The sequence below is a fragment of the Pleurodeles waltl genome, chromosome 3_2, assembly GCF_031143425.1.
Source record: "Pleurodeles waltl isolate 20211129_DDA chromosome 3_2, aPleWal1.hap1.20221129, whole genome shotgun sequence".
Lineage (NCBI taxonomy): Eukaryota > Metazoa > Chordata > Amphibia > Caudata > Salamandridae > Pleurodeles > Pleurodeles waltl.
The window spans coordinates 8022996-8041128 of NC_090441.1; positions in this window are offsets into that span (position 1 = coordinate 8022996).

The following is an 18133-nucleotide window of genomic DNA, read 5'->3' on the forward strand; positions in this document are numbered from 1 at the left end:
ACCACCTCGTGTCACCCGCTATCAATAGGAGAAGCTAACAGGGATCACTAGGGACTGGCACACCCAGTACCCGAGACATTTTATTCACCACCTCTCCTCAAAAGATCTGTATCCGGGACAGTCCCAGAGTTTATGGTAGAATGTATCTGCCAACCCGCACCATCGCAAGCAGAGCTCTGAGGTCACTCTTCCCATCTTTTTAAGTCTTACCCTTAAGAAGTAGGACCTATGCAGGACCTTGAGGTGCATTAGGAGAAGGCAAGCTTGTGTCACTATTTTTTGTGTAGTCCTTAGAGCCTCCACACAGTCGTAATCATCAAGAGTTCCTATATCCCTTTCCCATGGCTCCCTCAATCCTCCCTTGGGGTTCAGTGAGTTATTAATCAGTTTCTTATAAAGGGTGGAGATTGCATGGTCTGGGATTGGTTCCGTGAGGACCCGATCCTCAAGTGTTGTTGCCTCTGGCAGTTGCTCTCCCTCCACTATGTGTCTCCGGAGTGCATGACCTAACTGTAGATATTTGTAGCGCTCAAACTCCATCATTTCATATTCCTGCTTCAACACCTCAAAGGATATTAATGCATTGTCCCTCCAGATGTCTCCCATGTGTTCTATACCAATTAGTGCCCATTTGGAGAACCCTTGAAGGTTGCTCACCTCCCTTAGTAGGTCACTATCCCAGAAGGGAGTCTCTACAGTAAGTGTATCCCCCCAGCTCAGTTAGCGAGTTGTGTACCTCCAGGCTTTCACAGCTGTCTGGGTGTGTATGGGCAGGGCCCTCTCTAACTATTTACCTTCACATCCCCTGGGGCCCATTGCCTCTCTGTTGGACTGATAGGCCGGCTCTGTCTGGTTTGCAAATGTCCAGTCATTCACCACCACTAGTTGTGTCAACCAGTAGTATAGTAGTGCATCTGGGACTCCCAGTCCCCCCTCACAGATTCCCCTTACGCAGTGCGATTCATGGGACTTCCCGGGTCCACAACAGTGCATGGACTGAAAGTAGTCAGCCGTAATTGTGAATGGTGTATTTTGAAAGATGTACAGGATGAGAGGTAGACTCATCATTTTGTATAGGGCTGCCCTGCCCAAGAGTGTAAGTGGCAAATGTCTCCAACGATCCACATCCCTATGCAGCCTTTTGAGTTACGGGTTTGAATTCTGATAGAGGAGTTGGAGTGGATCTCGTGTGAAGTATCTTCCTAGGTACAGGAAGACCTCAAGTGCGATCAGGATTGTACAATGGGGAGTTAGACACAGAGCGTGTAGAGGATTGATTTGTCACAGTGAATGCAGTATTCTGAATGATCCCCAAATATCTTGAATATTTGCAGTAGTCAATTTAAAGAAAGGGTCGGGTCAGTGACATAAAGCAGCACATCATCCGCATACAGGGAAATGCGTTCCTCCCACACCCCTGTGCCCGGACCCCCCTGGACAAGTGGGTCTCGACTGACCCATGCTGCCAGCGGCCCCAAGCTAGTGCAAATAGCATTGGGGATAAGAGACCCCCCTGCCTCGTACCATCCTGGATGGCAAAGGCACGGGGCACAATGCCATTTAGTCTCACCCTTGCCAGTGGTTCCTGATATAACAGTCTGACTCAGTCACAAAACCACGGGCCAATCCTTTGCAGTGTTGTGAAAATATAGTTCCATTCTACACTGTCAAAAATCATATTTGGTGTCAAGAGCCAGGAGTACTGCCGGGGTGTTCTGTGGGGGCCACGTCATATGTAGTACCCCATATAATTGCCTCAGATGGAGCTGGGAAACGCCTGTGGGGCATGAAACCTGATTGGCCTGGGTGGACAATCGAGAAGATGACCTTCTGCAGCCTGGTCCCTAGGACTTTGGCCAACATGTTGGCTTCCACATTTAGGAGGGATGTTGGCCGATACAACCCACAATCCGTTGCCGGCTTCCCTTTTTTGTGTATTACCACAATTACCACACTGATCCTCGGGCAGTTTATGGTTTGTCAAAATGTCATGGAACATATGTTTTAGGTGTTCAGCTACCTTTCCTACCATAACCGTATAAAATTCCAGCAGGAGCCTATTAGGTCCTGTCCCTTTACCCTACTGCAGTGCTCGTATTGCCTGTCCCACTTCCTCTGTCATCAGGTCCTCCTCCAGGGCCTCCTTTCCATCAGCCATGAGAGTCACTAGTTCAATATCTTTCAGGAAGTCAGCACAATCCCACTCTGTCATGCTCGTCTTGGAGGTATAACGGTTTTCATAATAGAAGGTAAAGGTGTTTTCTATTTCTGCACTGGTCCTTTGGGCCACCCCTTTCTTATTTAAGAATTCCTGCACCCCTCTCTGGCCCTGGTCCCTCCTATCAAGCCATGCACATAGTTTGTTTACTTTATCACCTATCTCAGATAACCGCTGTTGCGTTGCTAAGGCATATGCTCAGGTGCACTTTTCTGCTGGGTCCCACAACTCAGTTTGTCTCGCTTGAAGATGGTGGCACAGGTCTGGACTACTGTATGTTGGGCCTCAAGAGATCGTATCTCTCATTCAAAGGTTTCAAATTTCAGTTTTTTCTCCTTTTTTTTACCCCCAATCAAAGCATGAACTTTCCCATGGATCATTGTCTTAAAAGACTCCCATAAAACACAACTGGAGTCGACTGTTCCCTTGTTCTCTTGAAAATAGTGGTCCGGCCCTTCTCTAAGCTTCTTTTTAATTTCAGCATCTTTCAGGTACCATGTGTCTAGCCTTGGTGCTAGCACCTGACCGCAAGCAGCCTCCTCAGAGTTACCTGCACTTGTGAATGATCTGAAATCCCCTTGCCCCATGGCCCACCTCACAGAATGAACCTCCATGGGGCTGATGCGTCTATATGTGATCAATGAAGGAGAAACTCCCGGGATGAGAGGAGTAATACGTATAGTCTTTGAGATGTGGGTGCTGGTTACACCACACACCCGTCAGGCCCATGGCATCTATAAAGGACCGGAGCTGACCCACCTCAGGCTGGGGCATATTTTTCTTCAAACTATCCCTCCCTGGATTTGCCACTGCATTCATATCCCCCCCCCCATGATTAGGATCCCTGATGGCATTTCCCAGAGGAGTGCATTTATATCTGGGAATGTTATACCATGAAGTCGTGGAGGGACATATAACGAACAGAGATTGAGGGTAAGGTCCTCCCACTGGCCTGTTACAACCCCATATCGGCCGAGGGGGTCTGACCATGTATGGTTTAGTGTGTAGAGCATTGGCTTTTTGAGTAGAATACTTGTTCCCCTGGCATCCATCGAGTACCCAGCGTGTGATACTGGGGCATTCTCAAATCTATCTAGGGCTTTTGAATAATTCCCACAGAGGTGAGTTTCCTGCATCAGGACTATATTTGGGGCGTGCCGGCGGAGATATTGCAGGACTACTGTATGTTTAATCTTACTCCCAAGCCCATTTACATTCCCTGACAGGATGTTTACCAGTCGCTTTCTAGTTGACTCCTTTTCCTTACCCCAAGAAAAAGTGTCTCCCCCCACTCTGGGATTTCAGGCTTTGGAGGTCTCACCATACATGGCCTATGTGCTCTAATTTACCATCCTCCATTCTCTGCATGTACTCATTTACAAATCAACGGCAACAAACCGTATGTGTTAAACAAACCCCCAACGTTTCTCATCCCCCTCCCTGCTACCCTGCATCAAGTATTCCCAACTACCCACTGTTTCAACCAGCAGAGTGCCTGTTGCCCCATACCTCTCAAACACAACTATGGGTAGGCTAGTATCACCAAAGCAGTATGGAAAATAGTTCCATGCAGTGATTGTTCTTTCCCATATCTGCTGGAGAAGGTGTCTTCATTTCGACAGTTTTCACCATTGCTTGTTTTCCGGGACCCCCAGAGCAGGCCTCCTGCTCCCCTCCTGGGTCTCCCTCCCATTCTCAGCCCGGTCCACTCCATCCAGACCCACTGGGGTCCGGTGCAGTCCATAGTCCGGTGGGGACTTTCCCGTCCGTCTCCCCCAACTGATAGCAGAGCTGCAGGTACCTCTCTGTCCGAAGGGTCCCTTGAGGATGCAGGCTGGTTGAGTTCTCTGCTTTCTGGTGTCCGTCGCTTCTCTTGGGTTCAATTGCCTCCTTGCCCCACTGTCTGCCAGCCCTCAAGCCAGTCCAACACATTCCTCAGGAGATGAGAAGTGCCAGGACTTGCCCTACGCTCTACACACAATTTGGCTAGAAAGAGCTTCATGTATTTAATGTCTTTGGCATGGAGTGCTTTCTTCACCTCCTCAAAATTGCAGTACTGGCGTTGGACCTGCAGGGTGAAGTTTGGAGAAAAGCGGATTGACTCATTTTCATGCTTTAAGTCTCCTTTAGTAGGGGCCACTTGTAGGATTGCATCCTGGCCCCTGTAGTTGAAGATGAGTGTGAACAGCCTTGCCCCGGGCTTTGGTGGCTGGGCCGGTACCCAGTGTTCCCTTTCAATAAAAAAATAATTGGATAGTCTCATCGGATGCAGGTTATTCAGAATAAGGTCTTCCATGAAGAGTTCCACGCTCTGCCCTTCTGCCCCCCTCCAAAATGCCCGTGACCCGTATGTTGTAACGCCTTGCCCGGCCTTCTTGATCTTCTAATTTGGCTGCAACAGCAGCATTTTGTTTTGTGAACATCTCCACCTGGTCTTCCAGCTTTTAGTCACTGCCTTAAATCCATTGAATTGTGGCTCTGCCCTAGTTACTTTGTTAGAGACACATTCAAGCTGTCAGGATCTATGCTAGATCAGTAACGTTAGCAGTGTGAAAGGTGAAACTGCATGTGTTCACTACTCACCAGGATGCTGAGGGTGTGTGTGATTGTACGTTTATGTGTGCTGGTTGTGTTTGTGTTTGTCTGGCTATCAGTGTGTCTGTGTGCGCACACACACACACACACACACACACACACACACTAATCATGAGACTAAGGATGGCAATTCAGTATGCCAAAAGGAATAAAAGGAATTAGCATAATCGACAATAACCTTTCCAGGCTTATTCATAAATAACGATTTATACTACTGGTAATGCGGAAGAGTCCAAAACAGTACAATTAATGTATGCACTACTTCAAAGAACAATCAATTATCCGTAGTTTTAAGGGATTGCGAAGAAACTTGAAAGAAAAAAAAGTAATTTTTTTTTTGAATGGTTCAAAATTGCAATAAACTCCTATGGTGGTGGGGGGCGTAGCCAAGATGGCGGCCACATCAGACGCTCTTTAACCCCTTCGCTGCCGGGACTTTTCCCCCTCAGGTGCCAGGCCTTTTTTTTGGGCTATTTGGGGCAGTTCATGCTTAGGCCCACTTTTTGTCCACATAAGCTACTCATGCCAAATTTGCATCCTTTTTTTCCAATGTCCTAGGGATTCTAGAGATATCCAGAGTTGTGGGTTCCCCTGGAGGAGACCAAGAAATGAGCCAAAATACAGCGAACATTTCATTTTTTTCAAAAGAATGGGAAAAAAGGGCTGCAGAAGAAGGCTTGTGTTTTTTCCCAGAAAATGGCATCAATAAAGGGTTTGCGGTGCTAAAATCACCATCTTCCCAGCTTTCAGCAACAGGCAGATTTGTATCAGAAAATCAATTTTTTCAGGAAAATTTTGGCATATTACTGGGACATACCCCATTTTTACTATTTTTTGTGCTTTTAGCCTCCTTCCAGTTAGTGACAGAAATTTGTTGAAACTAATGCTGGATCGCAAAACGCTAAACATTTCTCAAAAGTAAACAGAATTCTGAATTCAGCAAAGGGTAATTTGTGTAGATCCTATGAGGTTTTCCCACAGAAAATAACAGCTGAAATACAAAAACATTGAAATTGAGACAAGAAACAGGCATTTCTCTCCACGTTTTACTCTGTAATTTTTTCCTGCCATGTCATATTTTCAAAAACAATGTACCTTTACGTCTCCTGCACCCTACTGGTTGAGGAGATACATAGGGCTTGTAGGTTCATCAAGATCCCTAGGTAACCAGAGCCAATAGATGAGGTGCACCTTGTAATGGGTTTTCATTGTATACTGGGTATACAGCAATTTATTTGGTAAAATATAAAGAGTCAAAAATAGGTATCAAGGAAACCTTTGCATTTCCCAAATGGGCACTGGATAAGGTGTTGAGAAGCAGTGCTTATTTGCACATCTCTGAATTCCAGGGTCCCCATACTAGCATGTGAATTACAGGGCATTTCTAAAACAGACGCCATTTTTACACACTGCCTTACATTTGGAAGGCAAAAATGTAGAGAAAGACAAGGGGAAATAACACTTGTTCTACTATTCTCTGTTCCCCTCGGGTCCTCCAATAAAAATGGTACCTCACTTGTGTGGGTAGGCCTAGTGCCCGCAACAGGAAATGCCCCAAAACACAACATGGACACATCACATTTTCCTAAAGAAAACTGGCCTGGTTTTTGCAAAGTGCCTACCTGTGGATTTTGGCCTCTAGCTCAGCCAGCACCTAGGAAAACCTACCAAACCTGGTCATTTCTAAAAACTAGACACCTAGGGGAATTCAGAATGGGGTGACTTGTGGGGCTCCCACCAGGTTCTGTTACCCGGAATCCTTTTTCCACTCATTTTGGTGATGGAAAGTTCTGGAATCTAAGAGGAGCCACAAGTTTTCTTATGCCCAGCATTCCCTCAAGTCAGGGTGGGCCTGGGCTGCCTGAAACTCAGCTGAGGTCTCCCCTGAGAGCGCTGAGGGTGACTTCAACGAGCAGAGTCTGCGGTGCACCTGAGTCATGCCAATGTTGGAGTGGCACGGCTTGTGCCTCCACATGAAGGGCTGCGGCTGGGCCATATGACCATCCAGTCCTGGCTCATAAGCAAGGGCTGAACTTCACTGTATTGCTGTCTGTGACCATTGAGAGTGTGGGCACCTCCTGAGGGAGTGCAGCAGTGAGCGCCTCCTCCCCCCATGTGCCAGTGAATGATAGCGGCCCCGGGCACCCCATTGACAAGTGACTGGCTGGCCGGAGCCACCCTGGCTATGTGGGCGCCTTGACAGATTGCTCAGGAGACATGCCTTGGGTGTGGCGCTTGTCTGAGTCCAGCCCATAGGAGACAGTCATTGGTGATAATGCTTGCCTATGTGACTGTAGGGCCCTGATACTTGGCAGGGGACTTTCATGTGCACCCAATTCTGCATTGGAATTCTGAGGTCTACTTTGAAGCTCATCCTGGGGATTGCATGACTGTGGGAGCATACCCCCTCTCAGGAGGTACATGTGACTGCATGGAACAGACTATTTGGGGACCTGGATGCATCCGGAACTTGAGAGCTACCGAGATCCACTGTGGCCAACTTTTGCTGCCAGCCCATGGGGTGGGACGCTGTGAGGGGACTAGCAGCTCTTGGAGGGGCAGAAATATAGACTTCCCTCTTGTTGGCTGTCATTGCACTCCATATTTGGACTTGCATGGGCGGTCCTTTAGCCAGCAGCGGCCACATTGCTGACGGACCTTAGGAACCAGGGTTGCTGCACGGAGAGCGTGCCCTTCCCACTATCAATGCTACGCACCCTCATGATGTGGTGTTCTGCTGACATGTTGCAAGTGCCCCTGGGTTTGTTCTGCTTCGTTTCCCTGTCAACAGCAGGGGAGACTCCTGAAGGACCCATTCCAAGGAACACCGGTCTAGAGGAGGCTCCGTTCTCACTGCGCGACTGCCTGCCATGTTGGACTGAGTGCAAGGGGTGCTATCCCTCAATCCAGGCTTCATTTGAAGGCCGAGTTGTAGCACTTTCTGCCTGTTGCACACTGACTACATGTGATGATTTGGAACACCCAAGAGGCTCTGTCCAGCACGCACCTTACAGGATATATTTGTTGCTTCCTAACTCCACTGTATCATGTTGCGTAAAACCAGAGCCAAGAGCAGTGAGCGCCTCCTCCCCCCATGTGCCGACCTCCAAAGCTGGCACTCTGGCGCCGCCTTTGTCCTTGACTGACCAAACAATGGGTGTTGCACCACCTAGAATCCACCTTTGACAAGCATTCAACAAAATTTGAGTAGGTTTAACATGCCATTTTGAAAATTAAAATATAGTTAGGAGCGAAAATAGACGCTGTGTCCCTGGATGTGAACTTGCTGAGCGCAGATCACATTAAACTGGTGGATTGTGTGTACAATGCAGAATCCATGTTGACCTCCTTGAGCCCCACTGTGCATGAGCTGGAGGTCAAGCTTCACTCTATGCAGGAAGAAGTGACCTCCTTGCGCTGCCGGACTGAGGTTCCCAAGCTGCTTTCTGGGGAACTGGACATACCGTGTCCGAGGGTGCTGCCTCCACAAGGCGCGCCCCGCACCCACTTGTTGCTCAATTCCTTAATTACTGTGACCGAGGCCTCGTATTGCAGTTTTTCTGTATGAAGGACCAGTGGACGTATGAGATTGCAGTAATAACAGCATATCAAGATTTCACAACCAAGGTGCAATGCCTCCAGTGCTCGTATGAAGGCAAAACAACGCCTGTGGGAGCTACAACTTTACTATGTGTTCCTATTCCCTGTGAAACTCAAGGTTATGGACAGTGAGTCCTCCCATACCTTTTCCAGCCCTGGGGATGTCTGGACCTTGCTCTACATGAAAGGTCTTGCACGTGCAACTGAGAATGATCAGGTGGAGGGAGACTGTGTGGTTCCACGACCTAAACGCAGGATGCAGCGGGCAGTGTGATCCTGGCCTACCCAGGACCAAATGGCTGCAGAGCAGGCTAAGGCTGTAGAGATGGCCTCTCTTTAGCAGTACAGCGCTGCGCTCTGAGTCTGTCTTGGGCGCATGCTCCGACACAGGCACGGTGGAGACTTTCACCAGATGATGATCTATTGTAACCGTCCTCTCCCTAATCTAACCCTCACCTTCATGCATAGGAGGCACACTTCGTCTTCTTTGTGTTGTATAGACTCATATTTGGGCTGGTGGGTGGATTGCTGGGACCTCTGACACAGGCCTTGATAGCTAATACTAAGCCCAGCAGCTGAACCACGTCCTGCCAGTGTGCCAAGGGGGACTTGTTTGTTTGTTTTTCTTTTTTTCTCTTATTTATAGTTACAGGTTAGGGAACTCTGGACAGGGACGCATGTGCACACTGTCCTAGGGGGTGGATGCATCTGGTTAGGCTTGCTTCTGTTCAGGTTTTCATTGTTATTTTGTTGGAGTCTACAGGGAGTGCAGAATTATTAGGCAAATGAGTATTTTGACCACATCATCCTCTTTATGCATGTTGTCTTACTCCAAGCTGTATAGGCTCGAAAGCCTACTACCAATTAAGCATATTAGGTGATGTGCATCTCTGTAATGAGAAGGGGTGTGGTCTAATGACATCAACACCCTATATCAGGTGTGCATAATTATTAGGCAACTTCCTTTCCTTTGGCAAAATGGGTCAAAAGAAGGACTTGACAGGCTCAGAAAAGTCAAAAATAGTGAGATATCTTGCAGAGGGATGCAGCTCTCTTAAAATTGCAAAGCTTCTGAAGCGTGATCATCGAACAATCAAGCGTTTCATTCAAAATAGTCAACAGGGTCGCAAGAAGCGTGTGGAAAAACCAAGGCGCAAAATAACTGCCCATGAACTGAGAAAAGTCAAGCGTGCAGCTGCCACGATGCCACTTGCCACCAGTTTGGCCATATTTCAGAGCTGCAACATCACTGGAGTGCCCAAAAGCACAAGGTGTGCAATACTCAGAGACATGGCCAAGGTAAGAAAGGCTGAAAGACGACCACCACTGAACAAGACACACAAGCTGAAACGTCAAGACTGGGCCAAGAAATATCTCAAGACTGATTTTTCTAAGGTTTTATGGACTGATGAAATGAGAGTGAGTCTTGATGGGCCAGATGGATGGGCCCGTGGCTGGATTGGTAAAGGGCAGAGAGCTCCAGTCCGACTCAGACGCCAGCAAGGTGGAGGTGGAGTACTGGTTTGGGCTGGTATCATCAAAGATGAGCTTGTGGGGCCTTTTCGGGTTGAGGATGGAGTCAAGCTCAACTCCCAGTCCTACTGCCAGTTCCTGGAAGACACCTTCTTCAAGCAGTGGTACAGGAAGAAGTCTGCATCCTTCAAGAAAAACATGATTTTCATGCAGGACAATGCTCCATCACACGCGTCCAAGTACTCCACAGTACGTGGCTGGCAAGAAAGGGTATAAAAGAAGGAAATCTAATGACATGGCCTCCTTGTTCACCTGATCTGAACCCCATTGAGAACCTGTGGTCCATCATCAAATGTGAGATTTACAAGGAGGGAAAACAGTACACCTCTCTGAACAGTGTCTGGGAGGCTGTGGTTGCTGCTGCACGCAATGTTGATGGTGAACAGATCAAAACACTGACAGAATCCATGGATGGCAGGCTTTTGAGTGTCCTTGCAAAGAAAGGTGGCTATATTGGTCACTGATTTCTTTTTGTTTTGTTTTTGAATGTCAGAAATGTATATTTGTGAATGTTGAGATGTTATATTGGTTTCACTGGTAATAATAAATAATTGAAATGGGTATATATTTTTTTTTGTTAAGTTGACTAATAATTATGCACAGTAATAGTCACCTGCACACACAGATATCCCCCTAACATAGCTAAAACTAAAAACAAACTAAAAACTACTTCCAAAAATATTCAGCTTTGATATTGATGAGTTTTTTGGGTTCATTGAGAACATGGTTGTTGTTCAATAATAAAATTAATCCTCAAAAATACAACTTGCCTAATAATTCTGCACTCCCTGTATTAGTAGATCTGCTACTTATATACAAGCTCTTGGGAGGCAACTTGCATGGCGCAGTAGGGCCTACTCTGTGGTGGGTCACTGTCAGCGCGGGATGCGGCATGGTACCATATCATTCAGTGTGACTCCTATTAAGGGCTCACATAATGGGGACAACAGCTGATAGTCACACCCCACAATATCATAACCTTACATGGAATGTGCACGTTATGGCCACCCCTGCTAAAAGGTACCACTTTTATGCATTTTTTTTAAACACCATTACACTCATATAGCTGTGCTACAGGAAACTCATCTCACATCATCGGAGCTCCAAAACAACTGTGCAAATTTAAGAGGGCAGGTATATTGCACATCCATGTCTGCTTACGCTTGGTGGGTGCTTATTTGGATTGCGCCAGGGGTTCCAATTGTTGTGGACACTGATAGTGTGATTTGTGATAATAGAAGGTCACCTTGACAGAGCTCGCCTCACACTGGTGGCTATTTATTACCCCACCCCTCCCCCATATTAGCCAGTAATGATTTTTGGACACGCTTACACCACTGCTTTTTTGGGACCCACAGCACCTGGGACTTTGGGAGGGGGGGGTGGGACTTGAATTGTGTGCCAGACGTTAGACTTGACCACTCTACCCCTCCCTTGTGTGCTGCCACATGTGTTCAAACCACACAGCACATCCACAACTGGATCATACACCGATGCTTGCTTGATGTTTAGCACCTTGTACTCCCACTACAATGGGAATACTCCTTTTGTTCTCTAGTTCATGACGTGCACACTAGGATCAATCTTTTTTCTGCACAGAACAGCTGGGTCCTGTGATCCACTGGGTGGAGTACTTCGTGCTACCCTTTCAGACCATTGCTCAGACCATTGCCCCCTGCTGACCAATCTGAATTGGGGCAGACAGCGCCCCACCGTACCCACTTGGTGGCTGCAAAAAGAGGATTTATCTGATCCCCAGTCCGAGAGGATTTGGCGCAGTGTATTGCGCGCTACTTTGAACTAAAAAAGGGATCTGCTTCATCACGGACATTAAAGTGGGATGCGCACAAGGTTGTTACATGCGGCCACTGCTTGGGGGCCTTGTGGGGGTATGTCGACACTTCCAGGAGGAATTAGTAACCATCAAGATAGAGTTTCAGCCCCTGGAGGTGAGGGTAGCTAATCATGCTGCAACAACCGAGCAACTCCAGCAGTTGTGCAAGCGGCAGGTGGAGGCAGAAGCGCTCCTAGGCAAACATGATTACCAGCAGCACACAGCTCTGCTACATGCTGATAGTAATGATCGGGGAAACTACTGATGTGGCTAGTAAGGGAGGATCAGGGACGTGCTCCACTTGGGGTGCTACTTTTTTCTCACAAATCACTCAACACCTTCCATGGAACTGCTGACTTGACATCTCTGACAGCGGGTGCAACAATGGGGAATTTGAGAACTGGGCATGCACCATGTCATCTTGCTGTATGCGGATGATGCCCTGGTATATCTTCGTGATGTAGAAGCTGCCCTACCATGCCTCATGTGTTTGTTGGACAACAGCGCCCTGGCCCGCACAGGACTCCTCCACATGGGACTCGTCTTTAGTCGTGTTATGATACCTTCAAAAACCTAGGTGTCCAGATCTATCATTCAGAGCTGGATGTCAGAGAGGGCAACGTGGACAAAGCAGTGGGCTCTCTCCATCGATTTTTGCCCTTCTAGCGATCGTTGCCCATGTTTCAGCTGGGTTGAGTTGCAATCTCTGAAGTGCTGGTGTTGCTTTGGTAACTCTATTCTTTCTCCCTGGAAGTTTTTTTCCGAGAGCTGCATGGTCTGTTACTTGAACTGATTTGAAGCAGGGGTCACCGGAGGGTTTCACTTTTTTTAACCATTTTATATTGAATTTACACAGTACCATCATTGGATGCAACACATTGACATAGTGTATTGACAGTATGAGGATGGGCATTATGTAAACAGGGTTGTAATGACATCATAAAAAGTCAGAGGAAGTCTTGGTTCTTATCATGAAACTGCATAACCAATCAAATGTGTGAGAACATGCAGCAAAATTACTTCTGTGCAGGACGTATATAAACAGTAGCTAGAGTCCTTTCCAGTCCAAATCTACAAATATTCAGTCAGGGTTTTATCATGGTATCCACAACATTAACAAATATCATCAGACTATTTCACAATATCACCTATGCATGGGGAGCCAGTCAAGATGATCTATAACATAGAGGGACAATAGGTTAACACAAGCACAGGTTCATCAATGGCATTAAGCTGAAGAGTAACGGCCATGGCCTCCCAGGTGCTTAAAGGAAATGCAGTTATTGTTAAGCGAGTAGTAGCATTAATGCTACTGACCAGCGCTATAAGTTCATAAGTTTTCTAAGAGAACTTCCCAGTCTGCTTGTATATGGTACTTCCATAGTCCATGATCTTCCTCTCGTCTGAGAGCCACTGCCTCCGTTTGTCCCCACTTAAGCGTTGCCCTGCACCAGTGAGCTTCACTGGGTAAAGCTGGAGCTTTCCAATACATGGCTAAAAGTCTATGTACCAATTAATCAATTTTCAGCCATAGACACTTTTAGACGTTTGAATAGTCCTAACAAGGAGCCCTCTAAGGTACACATCCCAGTATGCCCAGTCACTTCTGTTAGTGCTGCAGAAACCACTTCCCACAGTGCCACGGCCCCGCTCTTGACATCGGGGGCATTCAGAGGGGGTTCCAAACATACAATGAAGAGTTGCTGGAGTAAGGTAAGCCCAATGGAGATTATTGTGCTGAATATTTTGGAACTTATCATTCCGTGACACTTTCCTAGGACAGTGGAGCACTCTCTTCCATTCTTTTTGTATGAAGTCTCTTCCCACACCCCTCCCAGCATCTGGGGGTTGCTGCAAGTGGATCATGTGTGATATATGCTAGGGCGTGAACAAACCAGGTGATGAACTTGCACCGCTGCCTTGTATAGTGTTTGTATCAAAGCGTGGTGGTCAGGTTCTGTGTCCGTGATGCACCACAAGTTTTCCAATGCAGCCAGAAAACTGCCATTAGGCAGAAAATGACCTGCCGGGAGTCCATACCTTTCTAGTAAACTATCATAGGGCATAAGTACTCCATCTTGAAATAATTTACCAAGCATGTTGCCTGGAGCTGCTTGCCAAGTGTCTACCCCCGCCCTGCCCAGCATATTACCAAAGGGAGCAATGGAACAAAAGGGAATCCCAGGTGAGCACGGGGTATGTATGGCATAAGTCACAGACTACGATGAAGGCTATTATACGCTATCCTTAACAGCCCATTAGCATTGAGGGGGAGTTTGGCCTGGGGTAGGATGGTCTGCTGGATCAGCCTCTGTGCACGAGCATGCTCAGGAAGGCCGAATTCTTCAGCCAACGTGCAAGCCACTGCAACTATGCTGCCAAATAATAATGTTTGAAGTTCGGGGTTCCCAGCCCCCCTTTCTACCGGTAGTTGCAGTTTGCGAAACGCAGCACACCACCTCCCCTTATTCAAAATGAAACTCGCCAGTGCGGAGTGTAATGTGCGGAATGTGGATTTAGGAATGTGGAAAGGAAGATTATGAAAAAGTAAAGCAGATGGTTAAGCATTGCCATCTTAGATAAAGAAACTGCCCTGCAATGTAAGTGGTAAGGTGCTTCAGAACGCTATCTAGGACGCAAAGATGATATGGCCCGAGTAAGATTACCGTCTATGAGGTCTTTTGTTGTGTGATAAATGTTTATCCCCAGATAGTGGAAGGTGTGAAGTTCCCGATGCAGGGGCTGAGAGTTTGCCAGAAAATGCTGCCTGGGACAATCTGGATGTAAGGAAAACAGACAAGATTTTGCCCAGTTTACCCCTAGCCCAGAGGTAGCACAGAACTCCTGTAATATGGCGTGAATGCCAGTTATACCCGCCTAGATATCATATATATATATATATATATATATATATATATATATATATATATATATATATATTAGGACATCGTCCGTGTACATCAAGACGATATGCATTTCATCATGAAGTGGAATACCTCATGAGTGGCCTTGGCATCGAAGCCTCTGTGCCAGGGACTCCATTGCCAGGGTGAAAAGCAATGAGGACAACGGACACCCTTTCCGCATCCCTCTTCTTACTGGGAAGGAAGGGGAAATGCATTGGCCAATTTTTACCCAAGCTGTGGGCTCGGTGTATAATAGTCTGATTAGACCTTGCAGTCAACCCTGCATGCTGAAGGCTGTTAATGTAAAAAACAGATACCCCCAGGTCTACCACGTCAAAAGCTTTCTCCAAGTCTAGTACCATGCATGTGGCATGTGGCCTTCAGACTGTAGAAAGCTCCATCACTCTATGCAGGCGGCAGATGTTTAAGGTAGTGGATCGTCCAAGTACAAAGCTGCTCTGGTCCGGGTGTACTAATCGCGGAATATATTCATATAGCCTACTCGCTTTGACCGGATGATTGTCAGAACCAGGCATGCATTTACCACGCATGCCGTTACAACACAGTGACTACACTGCATGGTCACTGCCACGCATTCATTTACCAAAAAAGTTTTTATCATGCATATGCCTTTACCACGCATGCCTTTACCACGAAAACTTTGCTGTAAAGGCATATGTGTGGTAAAAAGTAAAGTGATAAGTATATTATATATATATGCACATGCATATTTATTTAAATATATATACACACATATATATGTTTGTGTGTGTGTATATATATATATATATATATATATATATATATATATATATATAAAATCACCTTGCCACCCAAAAACCCTACCCACCCTAAAACCTAATACTACCAATACCACTTTAAAACTCATACCCACCCTAAACCCTAAACAACTCTTACCACCCAAAAACCCATACCCACCCTAAACTCTAAAAATGCCCTTACCACCCAAAAACCCATACCCATCCTAAAACCTAAAAACTCCTTGCCACCCTAAATTCCATACCCACCCTAAACCCTAAAAACCCATTACCACCAAAATACCCACCCTAAAACCTAAAAATGCCCTTTCCACCTAAAACCTAAAAACCCCTTACCGCCCAAATACCCATACCCACCCTAAAACTTAAAAACCCCTTATCATCCAAAACCCATATCCACCCTAAAACTTAAAAATGCCCTTACCTCCCATAAAGCCATAACCCCTAAAACCTAAAAGTGCCCTTTCCACCCAAAAACCCATACCCACCCTAAAATCTAAAAATGCCCTTACCACCCAAAAACCTATTCCCACCCTAAACCTTAAAAACACCCTTACCACCCAAAGACCAGTACCCACCCTAAACCCTAACAACCCTATATGGATCTAACACTTGAAACACTTTGGGCCTCATTTTGAGTTTGACGGATGGGATAGCCCGTCTGCCAAACTCCTGACTGGGTGGCTGCCGTCGTAGTGGCAACCACTCTGCTGGACCTATCAGGTGTTTCCCAATACTTTGACAGACGGAAACCGAGGTTTCCGTCCCGTCAGCCTAGCAGGAAACAGGCAGCAGTATTGTCTCAGGCATGTAATCCAGCTGGCGGCAATGCTGGCGCCTGCAGGGTGCAACAGGACCATCGCAATGTTAACTGTCTGCTGTCATGCCAAGTGCATGGGCAGTGCAGTGGCCCCTCTGTTGCCCCCTCCATCTGTTCTCTGACAGCCTTATTGTGGCAGAGAAACCACCATGAAAAGGATGGTGGAGAATGGGGTCATAATCCGCAGGGCAGCGCTAAATGCAGATTGTGACCTTCACCCGCTGTCGACCCGTCGGTATCACTGATCCTGGCAGAGACAACAGAATGCTGGCAGGCTGACCGCCAGGGTCTTAATGTGGCCGTCGGACCACCCACACCAGCGGTGGTCCTGACCGCCACCACGAGGCTGGCAGTCTTAGGACCACCAGCCTCATAATGAGGCCCTTAATACTTACCTGTACTTATCTGCAAAATCTTTACCAAACATACACCTTTACCATTCATTCCTTTACAAAATTGAAAAAATAATACTTACCTTTAAAACCTTTACCATGCATATGCCTTTACCATTCATGCTTCTGCAACGAAATTTGTTGTAAAGGCATGAAAGGTAGAGGTATATTCATGGTAAAGGCATGTGTGGGAAAGACATATGTGTGGTAATTGCTTCGTGGTAACAGTCATTCATGGTAATGTCCAAGTTGTAATGGCTATTTCCCCTAAGACCTTGCTCAGGATCTTGTAGTCAGATTCCAGCATTGATAACAGTCAATAAGAGGTAAGCTCTAGCGGGTGCTTGTCAGTTCTGGTCAGAGAAGGTCTTCCCCAAGTTTTCTGCACCTGTTGCTAGTAACCTGGTGGCTGGGTCATAGAGAATATGGTCAAGACGGACATGTAAATCATGCAGAGGGGAATAGTAGAAGTCCCTAATGTCAGGATGAAGTGATCTCCAATAGCCCAGCAAGGAGCAGTGTTGTAGCTATTGAATGAGCTGAGTTGCAGATGCAACTACCAGGGAAGTTGGAGGTGCTGGGTGTGAGCAGTCAAGGACACAATTAAAGTCTCCACCAAGGATCCACAGAATGTAAGTACATTTCGTAAGTATTGTGGAGACACAGGAGAAGAAGAGTGGTTGTGTGACAATGGGGCATATATGCTTCCCATGAGAACTCCCCTGCCACCCAGTTGTTCCCTAAACAACACATAGAGTCCTTCTGGGCCAATCTCTGTTCCCAGATAACAAAAGGGGACCCCTGGGTGGACCCAGACCAAAGCACCTATAGCAAATCTGGAATACATTGTAGAAAAACATTGCCCTCGCCAGGGCTTTTGCAGATGGGTGTTTTCCTCTCCCACCACGTGAGTCTCCTGCAAAAAAAGCGATCTGCGCTACCCTCTTTCTAAGATATTGTTGGACTGAGTGCCTTTTCTTGGAAGTACCCATACCACGGACATCCCATGTGATAATATTAATCTTAGTCATCTAGGTATTGCAATAGTAGAATTAGATCCCCCTGAAAAAACATCAAGTCACAGCATTGTGGCTGATCGTTGAAGTACTGGAGTGATGTCCCATGAAAGGGACCATGAAAGGGAGTATGAGAGCATGCCCCATAACTCAACAAACAATAACAACAGAATCCATAACTCCCTGCCCAAGGCAACCCCAGAGAAGATGATCGCCCAAACAATGAAAGAACTGTTCCATGGGAGGGGTGCTCCTGAGTGTGTGCTAGCACACACTGACATCATCCAGGAGCCAGAAAAGATGGGTAGCCAGCGTGTCTTCAGACCTTACCATATTTGGACCCTGTTGAACTTTTTTGCTTATGCAGGGTCATCCCCAATCTTTTTGCCTCCTGCCTCCTATTTTTTCTGACCTGTTGCTGTTGGCTTGTGAACTCTGAG